Source organism: Columba livia, chromosome 1 (assembly GCF_036013475.1).
Source record: "Columba livia isolate bColLiv1 breed racing homer chromosome 1, bColLiv1.pat.W.v2, whole genome shotgun sequence".
NCBI lineage: Eukaryota > Metazoa > Chordata > Aves > Columbiformes > Columbidae > Columba > Columba livia.
The window spans coordinates 104,476,130-104,488,185 of NC_088602.1; positions in this window are offsets into that span (position 1 = coordinate 104,476,130).

A 12,056-nucleotide genomic window follows, 5' to 3' on the forward strand; every position below is an offset into this window, starting at 1 on the left:
GAGGGATGTTGGACTTGATCAGCATTAAAAATCCCTTCCAACCCAAAGCGTTCTATATTTCTATGACATTGTGGTTTTCAAGACTTTTTTCCAAGCTTTTCAGATTCTCTGTCTGGATTTGTGTCTGCTGATTTTGGAGAAGGTATGATGACATTCAAACATTTATCACCAGCTAGTGGCTGCTCAGCATGCTCCCGTGGGCATCCTCTCAACTTCTTTAGCAAATTGCAGTCATTTAAACCTTTAAACACTTTAACTGCCATTTTGAATTACTTGGACTCTTGATTTTTAAAGATAGCTGTGATAATTATACAGCTGTTATTCAACTTACTTATTTGGCCTTTGTACAAACAACTCCTTAACTTGCATTTACTGTTATTTAATAGCATCATGTTAGAATATATTGACTTATATCAATAGATCTCTCTTTGACACAGCATTCCTGAATACAAACAGGTAATATAAAAGAATTGCAGAGTTCTTTGCTGAAAAGTTTTAAGATAAATCCATGGATATTATGGAACCATTTCAATTGTCCAGTTCTCTGAAACATTAAACATTAATAGAACCTTCAGTTCAGTAAAAGTGAATATTTGCTTAGCTCACATACGATATTGAATTAAAATGCAAATGGCATAGATCTTACAGGTATTATAATAACAGCTATCCAGACATCAAGGCAAAATAACAGTCTAACTAGGTTTGACAGTACATATGTTATCAAAGCAGAATAAGTAGAAAATCATGTAAAGTGACAAAGGAGATAAGTAGTAAATGTAAGAATAACATGCTTTGCAAACTATAGAGCCATTTTAGAAATATAAAGAATCAGTAATATATGCAATAATTAGAATCAATTATATGTGTGATAAAAATATTAGTATTAGAAAAACACCATATAAAAAATACTATGCTCTTTTCCTTACAATTCCCCCAGTATCTCTGTTGTCTCTTGAATAACAAGAGTAAAATACATAATGAGAGATTCCCAAATTCTTTAAAATGAGATAATTACTTTGGGTAGCATCCACAAAAATGTCATGTGGAAAAACTCCACATCTCCAAGTGACAGTGAAATATTCCTGCTGCCTCAGGTTTTAGAGCAGCTATCTATCAGTCATTCTGTCCTGAATTTTTCTGTTGTCATTTATAAACAATATCTGTGAAGATTTTCATGAGAAAGTAAATGGCAATGACAAATTTTCCCTGGAGACTTCCAGAAGTCCCTGGGTCAGTCTGTTTTTATGGCAGTTCCTGAGAGGAGGGAGAAAAAAGAGGATGCAATTTCTTTCTCCTGAGAGTCAGTCAGTTGCTGTTTCAGTTCCACAGGTCAGTGCAAGAAGGGAATATGCTCATGACCCCATCTCATTATTTTATCCAAAATACTGAGTGAAAACAGTCATTTGTAATCCAGAGGTCTGACTCTGGCAGAGGTCTGATTGCCTAAACTGCTTTTTAAACAGATATGAGGGTGCTGATGTCTTCACAGAATATGGTCAGTGTAACCATCTGTTCTGGAACCAGCTTACCCTCTTCAGCAGTGGAATGTAAAGAAGGTTCATGTATCACCACCCATACACACACCTGTTTTTCTTGTTTTGAATGAAATTTAGTTTTTTGTTTTGTGTGGGTTTTTTTTGTTTGTTTTTGCTGTTTTGTGTTGTTTTGTTTTGTTTTTAATTCCGAAGAAGTCCAGAGTTTGAAGCATATCTCAGTTTCACTCCTACACTTGAAGCTTTCTAACATACCCTTTTTGAGCCTCTGTATGATGATTTGCCTGCAGATTACAAAAAAAAAATCACATAAATCACATTAGCGTTTCATAGTGCATTTTCCTATTTATTTTTACAGCATAACACTTCATCTAAAATCACTGAGTAGATGGAATAGGACCCTACTATTATGTCTAGTGTGCTAAGCATCCTTTATAAAGATATTCAAATTTCTTAAATGGTGGTTTAATTTTTTTTTATTATTCAAAATGAGCAATACATACCATTTTTTGACCCTGCTTTGTCTCTCAGCTGTACTAAATTTTCACCACAGGAGAAATGTCATTTCTCTTATGTCATACTTGAGGTGTGCTAGAGGTCTTCTGGATGTTTGAGGAAAGTAGAAACCATTTTGGGAGTGTTAATTAACACTTTCAGTTAGGGTCATACAACGAAGTTCAATATTTATCCTACGGAAAAATCATTTCCTTTCCCCTTTTATGACTATACAACACAGAAGCTGAATAAAATGCACTGTAAAGTAATGTAATTAAATCTGTATAGTTTTAAACAGAGACGTTACGTACATTTTGGATTAGATTACTTCATCAGTGTAAATCAAATGTAAAGCAGCCAATTCGTATCTCTAGCAACTATTTGACTACCCTTTCCACTCAGTTTATGTTTTCTTGTTTTCTTTCCTTTTCAGTTTTTGACTAGAAGTGATTAAAAGCACAAAGAGAAGCTAAGAATCTGTTTTTTCCACTGTAAGACAAAAATAAGGAATACAACCAAATGGATAAATTAATTACTGGTCTGACTGATGGACATAAACAAGCATCCATAGTGAAATGCCATTGGAAATGAAAGCAAATTCAAGAAGACACACCTGTGTTCCTTCAGACATTACCTGAAGGTGAAGAATTCAACCTATAGGGAGCAAGTTCAGGCCGAATCACCTTCCAATTCAAGCAAGACAGAGCATATAGCTTCTTACCACATGATATAAAAGAAACAAATTTATTTATCTTGAAAATACATCTACAAAATGATGTTGTCAAACTATCATATTAAAACAAATGTTTATGGCAATCTTGTTGTACATTACATCCACAATTTTGAGGTGAGGTCACAAATTCAATTACTCAGAATTTAAGGGAGGCCAAGTTCTTGGTTGCCTCTATAGATTTAATGAATTATTTTCTGTGTACACCATGAAATATCCTATGTTTTCAAAAGAGCTATATCTCATTCAGCAAATAAACAGTTTTTAATTATTTGCTTTCATCAGGGTAATAGCCCCACCTTTTAAAATATATACCTAGTTTAAAAAAAATATGTATTTTTATCTCCTCTTTTGCCTTTTTTTCAGCATTATGCCATGCTGAAAAAAAATGTTCTACCTGACTTCCACTGTAAATTGTACAAATCTCATCCAGCATGACTTATCCTGACTATTTTTCCTATTTTTGCCTATTTTTTCCCCCCACTGGTTAAACTTCGATAAATACATACACAACTGAAAATAGTGTATTATCTTAAGAAGTGCTAGAAAACTTAATTATAGCTACCATGTCAGTTGTAATACGTCAGCAGACCACGTGAACAGCCAGTGCATGTCCACGTATCTCTTAATCAAATACTATGCACCAGCTTGTTTGCTTACTAGGTACAAACTGCATTGCTGTATATCTATTGGGGGATTCAGTTTGTTGTCTTTTAACCTCCATCTTGGACTGGGATCTCAAGGGATGGAAGCAGATGGCTAACAATGCAAAGTAATCAAAATTTGTTAGACCAAAGGATGTCTAACTCAAACAGAAGTATCCTGTCACAATGGACTAGGAGCTAAAAATATGAACAGACCATTCTCCCAGATGAACTTATATGTAAGCAGTGGGATTTCTTAAGAGGTCTGAAGTCAGTGTGGAAATTCACCTGAAAGTGGGTTGGTAGAGGGAACATTAGGAAGCAGAAATTAGCAAAGTAAGCCCTCTCTCAGATGGAATTAACATAGGAAAGTGCACATGGCACTACCTGCATGGATGCAGGAGAATCAGAAGAGCTCTGAAAAGCCCGCTAAATTCCCAAGAGACGTTTGTCCCCAAGGACATACTGATAAACTTTGTTTTCTGCCTGTTAATGGAGTCATGTTCTTGAAAGTAATCTGTGATTCTTTTAGCTTCACTGTTATGGGAAAACAAGACGGAAGAAAAGCTGAAGAAAGAGGAAGGGTCCACACTTTCAATATGGAAGTATGAAAAAAAAAAAAAAATGTTAGGAAAAATAGACACTCATTCCAGGACTAGTGTATGGGATGTGGGGGTCTTATCTAAGTCTTCTACAGAAAAGCTTTGCTTCCTTAATACGTTCCCAGAACCCAATAATGAGTCAAAGTGCCCATACTCAGTACCTGTGCTAGAGTTAGGAAGTTTGTTCAAGATGATGGCAACTCATATTTTCTTGGTGATAGCTGTTGTTCTTGCCCTATATCTCATGCTTTCTTTTTCTGAGATGAAGAGTTTTATCACAGTTACAGTGCAAAGAAAAAGAAAAAAAAAAGATAGAACCCTAGATCATGATCTACTTTGAGCTACTTTTTAGGGGAATCATGACAGTATTTTCATTCCGTTAATGACTGGAAATCAAAAAGGGCTCTTTTCAGCTAGACATTTCTCCAAACCTGAAAATCTTGTCAACATGAACATCAAAAAGTGCCATCAACACTCAGGAGTGACACACAGGGCTAAACAGATAATGTTATTAAATTGCTTTTCTGTGTAGTAATAGCACAAGCACATTTGAAACTGGCAGAATGATGAGACGTTAAAGTAGCCCATCAAATTTGCACAGATTTCATTGACACATGGGGAGGATCTCACAGGATATTGTGTGGCTCCTTTTAGAGTAGAACCTAACCCACCTGATGTAGAAATAAGTTAATTTCCACCAAAAATGGACAATGTCTTTTGATAGACAACATTACATAAACTAATGTTAGTTACTGGGATCAAGGCAAGGAAAATCTCTTACTGGGGTTCTTTTTCAGAAGACTCAGGAAACAGACAGCATTGTCCACAGGGTACATCCTTAAGACAGAATTGCAAGATAGCCAATCATCTCCTCATAAAGCTTTTCTCAACTATTTTGACTGCACATCTATAGGAATATTTTTGTGACTGTTAAACAAAGGTTGTTAAAATATTCTGACTTTTCTGGGACTAGCACCAAAGTGGCTTTTACCCAAACATAAGTTAATCCTGTACTGTGTTTCATTGTAAGACTAACTGATGAAAAGTGTTATAGTTACGACCTTGTAGAAGAAGAGACATTCATCAAATCAAGGAGTCTGCAGAGGTAACCAAACTCTCAGCCAAATTCCTAGCATATTATAATATTGTCATTTTCAGTGAGGCTACTAGTGAGGAGGTCTTTCACAAATTAAAAAAGCACGGCTGAATCTAGTTTTGGTAAGACTGGTTTCCAGTAAGATTACAGTATTAAAGCAGCACAGATAGCATGACTGTTAGTAAATCTGGTGTCCGCTGAGATCCACCTGACTGGCAGCAGATTTTGAACAACAAAAACTGCTGAAGTGCTAGACAAGTGAGCAGAGCTGCTATTCATCTCATACTTTCCTGATATCTTCCAATTTCTGGGAATAGGCATTCCCCACCAAAGTTAATTCTATTTATTAAAAATCAAGTGCCTTGGCTGATTGGCAAAGATGGGAAGCTGAGTAAAGCAGTGTTTAGTCCTTCAAAGCCTGGTAAAAAAATTGAAGGAGGCCACTTTTGGCTAGAAGAGATGACGTTTCAGTCTAATCCAAGTTAAATCTTATTAGCATTAATAAATACTTCACTGAAATGCTAATTTCTGCCTGACCCCATTGTGTTTTGTTGCATTATCTTAAATTCATCCATGCTAGAATGTGAGTATCCAAATATTGTAATGAAAGTAAATCTGCAAAAATTTCTGAAGAAGGCTCAGAGAGATGAGTGTCATATTTCATTAAACCATGATAAAAGATGAAGGAGAAATGTTAGAAGTGATTTGAATATGTCTGGTAATGACAGTTCAGTGAAATACAGTATCACCTATTGAGGAACAATATTTCGTGATTGAAAACGCTCTTGTTTTTGTATATGAGTATAGTAATACAATAAATGTATTTAATACCTTTGATAAGGGGCAGATTGTGTCTTTGTTTACACATTTGTACAGCAGTTCTATGGGGAATATGAACCAAATTGTATTAGTTTATTCTACTTAATGACTGACCCACCTCCTGTGAAGGTCTAGAAAAAAGTGTGCTTACTTCTGTAGGCCATAAATCTGGTTGTACATTAGTAGCCAGTCTTTCACAGTCATTTTCAAGCTGATTGTCAAAATAATTGATAAGGAATAAGATATTAAATACTGTAACTGCTGTAATAACATATTATTGCTGTTAATTACTGATAATGCAATACTAAGATAATATGGAAATATGCAATACTATTTGCTTTTAAATATAAACCAATTGCATTTAAGAAATTTTAACATGGTACAGGAAATCATGGTACTAGGTGTTGCACACATCAATTTAAAAGTAATCTTTTTTAATGGGAAAATTAAAAAAATAATGAAAGTTCTTAGTTCACTACAAAACAAGAAGAAATTAAGCCTTAATAAAAAATCAACTTTTAAAGATATAATAGGAAGGAATGAAAGGAGAAAAGCTTAAACAAGAGAGAACAAGGGAAAAAGTATATTATGAGGCAACTTAATAAATAGAGGCTCTGTTCAGATTACAAGTTTTAATGAGAGAGAAAGGGAGAGGAATCCTCAGTAGATATCCAGGGCCAAATTCTGCAGGCAAAGACAAGTGGTATCTTATATGTACTTCTGAAGAACAGCTTATCTCGCAAAGCTGCTGAGGCCAGTGACTGCTGAGTCAGTAATTGTGAAAGAACTCTCTTGACAGCAGAAAAAAATTGTGTTTTCCTGGAGCAAAAGATAGTTATTAACACCAGTCAGAAAAATATATTCCAGTTGGACTTCAACTACCAACAGCTACACTGCTAGTGATGCCTATCAGGTCTATTTTCACTAGGCATATCATACCTGCCATAGAAACTTGCAGTGGCTTGCAGTTTAACAGGAATTCAGTTGAAAAGTTTGCTATGACAAGTGAGTCATCCCATGATAACCAATCTTACTTTTTTTGCTATAAAATGGTGTCAAAATAACAGAGAGAGGAATCTGTGCAATGAAATCTACTTGCAGAAGTCAACATTTTAGTTTCCTTGGTAGTCAAGGGAGAGCAAAAAAGTTATAGCATGATTCATCTTATTCTTAAGCAGATATCTAAATAGGTCAGATGAATCATGCTCTAAAAGGCCCTTTTCTTTCTGGTGACTATAAAGGGAATCCAAAGTGACTAATTCAGATCTAGACGACTAAACCATAGATTTCTAAAGTTAGTTGCAGTGAATCCCACACAGAATGGCTTGTACCTTCCCAGCATATGAAAAAGGCTGCAGATTGAGTTCACTCTCATAGCTGTCACTGTTGTAATACACAGAGACACAGACAAAGTTTGATTTATCCTAGGATGACATTTTGTCCAACAGAAAGCTGGAACAAGAATTCTTTGAGGAGTGGAAACATTAAATCTTCTTTGGAATTTGCAAATACATTAAGCTAAACAAAACTCAAAGTATAACCACGGATTCCTTAGAAGTGTATTAGTTTCCTAAAAATTAAATAAAGTAGGGAAAATGGTGACTAAAATGCCACGTGGATGGAGCAGTTGCCTTGCGAAGTGAGCCAGTAATAGATAGGAAGGTTCAGCATGTACAGGAGAAAATTGAGGAGCAATGTGGTGGAGGTTTACAAGCTCGTGCTGGACTATTTGTTCATCAAATGTCACAATACTTGAACTGAAGGTACTCACTGAAACTGGTGAAAATTCGGGTTCAGATATGTAAAAGGAAGCATTTCCTCTGTTATGTGGTGCTCTAGGCTTCTGCAAAGGCAAACATTAACACCAGCTGCAAAAGGGATTAGATAAATCCATTTGAAGACAGGGCAATAAACAGATGCTAATTGGACTAGGCAGGAATCTAACCTCTACAAGCCCTAAAAATACTTCAAATGCTGGGGAACGCAATGAGATATTAACTGCATACACAGCCAGGAACATGTGCTCTTCCTGTCCATCTTCTCCTTCTGCCATTGCCAGAGGCTTCAAGAATCCGGGGCTCAGCCGCTTGTTGGTCCAGCCTGGTGGGGCACTTCTTATTTTCTTACAGGCATAAAACCTTACTCATACAAATTGCTCTGATTATTTCACTCCTGGTTTACAGACACATATAAAGGATGAACAAAACTTCCTCTAAGTCCCAGAAAGAAGCATAATTCAAGGTACAGTGCAGCCCATTCCCAAGCAGTTCTAAGATGGGTAACAGGAGCAAATTGAGATGACTGAGACTCGGGGTACAAAATACCAAAAAAAAAAAAAAAAAAGTTCTGCCTTCAATAGTGTCAATGGAATTTCAAGGGAGACTTTCAGTAAAACATTCCACAGTTTTGTTTGATGTGAGTGCTGGTTATTAATTTTTAGAATGCCATTGAGGAAAGGAGAATATGAGCCTCTGGACTTGCAAGCACTTGACCATCAACTCAATGGGACCTTTTGGTGTATTTTGGAGAGGCTTGTGCTCCACAGGTGAAAGTAACACCCTTGAACCGACATTGAAGCTCTTTTCCATCAAACTATACAATTCTTAGTGACTGGTCATCAACACAGCATTTTCCAGTTAACAGCCTTCTAGACTGAGCTAAATATTAAATGTGTATTCTATTTAAGACAGGTGCTGTCTGGGGTCCACATTTTTATATAGATGCTGAAACAGATACTTTCTGTTGCAATGGCACAATTAGTGCCCAGCTTAGCACTGACGTCACTCATCACACACATTCTTCTGAAATACTCAGTACCTTCCCAGAGACATCTTCCAAAAATGCCTTAGCAATTTGCAAAGATATCTGAGGGAATGAATTGCAAACAATATGACCCTGAATTTACATTTGCATCTCTCACTAACATCCCTGAAATGATAGTTGCAATCGGACATAAAGAGAAGTGAATGTCAAACTTTTTGAGGACCTGTTTTTGGGGGTTGTTTGTTTGGTTTTGTAAAAATGTTCATCTATAACAGCTCTAAGTACATTTTTCATCTTAATCATATTAAATAATGAGATATATTCAACAAAACTAAAAGGCCAATTAATCGTATGAGACAGTAGAAATTTATTCTGAGAAGAGTTTTAGATACATGTCTTTCAAAGGTAACATTTTGGAAACAGAGATACCTGCTACTGAGACAACTGATGACTAAGATTTCCTGCTGTGAGCATGCATTCTTTGCTAGACTAAATAAAAAAAGGATGTTGCCTTATGTTATTCTGCATACCTGCTAATGCTTAAGACATAATCATCAGCCTGTACTCATTGAATATCTTTGGTTTTCTTTTAAAAAAATCATATGTATTGTACTAAACATACTTAATATAAAAAACCCTGTAAAATTAGGTGCCTGTTATTGTAAATGTCTGTTGTAGATTAAGCCAATTTTTTTCCCAAATGAAACAGGACAAGAGATTAAGTGGTAACAATGGAAAAAGAAAAAGACAAAATATATTCACAAATAAGTGGTGAATTCAAGTGGGAAAATCTGGCTTATTTCTATATTTCTTTGCCCTTCAACTCATCTGTTGGTTCTACATTATCATTCAGGTAGCAGTATTGCCATTCCTGGTGATTCACTAAGGTATTATGAATATGCAAAATATCAGGAGCTTTTTTTTGTCTATCATTTGTCGTTCTTAGATGTTCAAAGGAATAATTCAAGTGAATCAGTTCCTGATAATTTGCATATAGATGTATTCCATCATGGAAGAAAAAAAACTTAATAATTCTTCTCAAAACACACCAAAAGGTTGATTTAAGTCAGGTGTCCAGAAACAATATATGATGTTCATTTTTTGCTCCAATAACACTGACTGATTTACAGGTTAGTACGTCATATTATTTCTGTTTCTCAACTTATTATTAGACAACACATTAAAGAACAATCTATCCAGTGAAGTATTTTATAAGTTGCTATTTTCTCCCTTTTCTTTTAATAATTGCAGTCCTTCTGAATAAAACACAAATACATTTTTATGACCAATTCACAGCAAATTCAATTTCATTTATGTATTCATATATGCCCATCAAAATCAGGTGAGAATTAGAATACCTGATTTAGGATCAACCTCTTATATTATTTTTGTTGTCCTTTAATATTTACAAAAGAGGAATTCTGAAACTTAAAATATGAGAGGTTTTCAGGGGAATATTGTGGTTTTTATTGTTAATTCGTAAAAAATGTGTACTAAGAATGAAGAAACTGATGATGAATAAATAATAATTGTCACAAAGGTTCTACACTCTTTTAAAAGTCACCAACAGGGTGAGGTAGTTATAACTAATGATATAGTTATTATAGCTAATAAATTATTAATAACATGGTCAAGACTGTTAAAATTTGATTACTAATAATTCTGGCATATTTTATCTTGCTTTGGAATTTATCGGTTTAAGTTAATAATTTTAATTTACTTGTCAAACTGTGTCAAAACCCTGGATAGCTGTAAGGAATGAGGAGGTGAAGTACGTAATCTTGTTTGGCAGAAATCTGACTCATCAATATCAGTTCTCCTAACAATGGCCTGATGTCTATTTATTTGTAAAAGAAAAGATGAATTTGTACAAAACCACTGTAATGTGTTCAGTGAGTGAAAGCGGTGTTCACTCACATGACTATCTGCTTTAAGTCTAACATAAAGATTATTAAGCCAGCTCTCCTTGAAAAAATGTCAGCAAATAAATAACTTTGCTTATTTGCAAATAAACAAATAAATATTGCCTTTAATTCTAAAATTAATTAAATAGCAACCAGTTGTCAGTGTTTGAAGGGCAATGCTTTTGGTTTATTAAGACTCTTCTTTGTTTTCATTGGCTATCTGGTACAAGGGCTATACAAAACAGCCGTCTTTTGCAGTACCACTGAAAAGTAACATCAGCTCAGGGCTAAGGTGTTCAAGCAAGGGAAAAAACCCACTCATTCACTGAAGCAGGAGCAATTTACAATGGATCAATTACAGAGTGTCGCCTAAAGAACAAAACGGACAGCACTTTTCTTTTTCCTGTACATCTCTTTCCTGTTTTCAGGGATCCTGTTTGCAACTTCAGCTTTTGGTAGGTGATATAATTTACGTGTCTCTATTCTCAGGTGAGGTTTATTTATATATATATATACGCTCAGCCAAGGGCAAAGTATTGTAGTCTCTGTGGTTACTGCACTCACCTGGCTGCAACTTCTAGCTGTCATGAGGACGACAATTCTGGTCTTTCTAGATGTGGTCAGGAATTATCCTGGATTCTAGAAGAAATTGAACCAGGGTTGGAATGAGCCAGGAAACAGCTTGAGATAATGATTCACAAGTATGGTGTGTGTGACTGTAGCAAAGCCTTACTATTAAAATGTTCTGGAATAAAATTAAATTTGCTTGTTCTCTGGGGGTACCTAAGACAGAAGTAATATCCACCTTCCTCAGGTGGCTGTAGAGGAGCAACATGTGCAGCTGCTTAGTCAGTGTTCACATTGAGCTGCTGGCCTGGGGTTGTACACAGGATAGTGCCTGAAAGTTTGCTCACATTCAGCATTATGCTGTCACATGGGCTTTGAAACCTGTATGACTTTCTCTTAAGCTGTTCAAGTTCTGGGTAATGAGGCCAGCTCTCTTTACACAGGGTTTTGCAAACTGCTGCAGCTGGGTGTCAAGGCTTTGAGAAAAAGAACCTCCAAGAAGAGACTAGTTAATTCATTGAGAAGGAAGGAAAGAAAGAAGGAAGGAAGGAATAGGGAGAGAGAGAAAAAAAGAGAGAGAGGGGGAGAGAGAGAGAGAGAGTGTTCCTCTACCCTTTTTCTAAGAAAAGGCAAAATCAAAAAAAGTGGAAGAATTAATAATAGTGGTTATAGATGGAAGACAGACAGAGTATTGCATCCTCTTGAATACAGATGAATTACAAAATATCTTGATACCCTTTGGTTTAGATGCACTAGAAATAATGTTGTTTCAGGTTCTCTGGAGTACTTCACCAGGAGGAAATAAGAATTTCTAGGTATATGAAGGATTCTTAATTAGTGTTAAATACAATAATTCATTAAAAAAAAAAAGAAAAAAGAAAAAAATGTACACATAATCAAGTCCAGTCACTCAGTATACTTATGACTTTTTGTAAATTTCTAC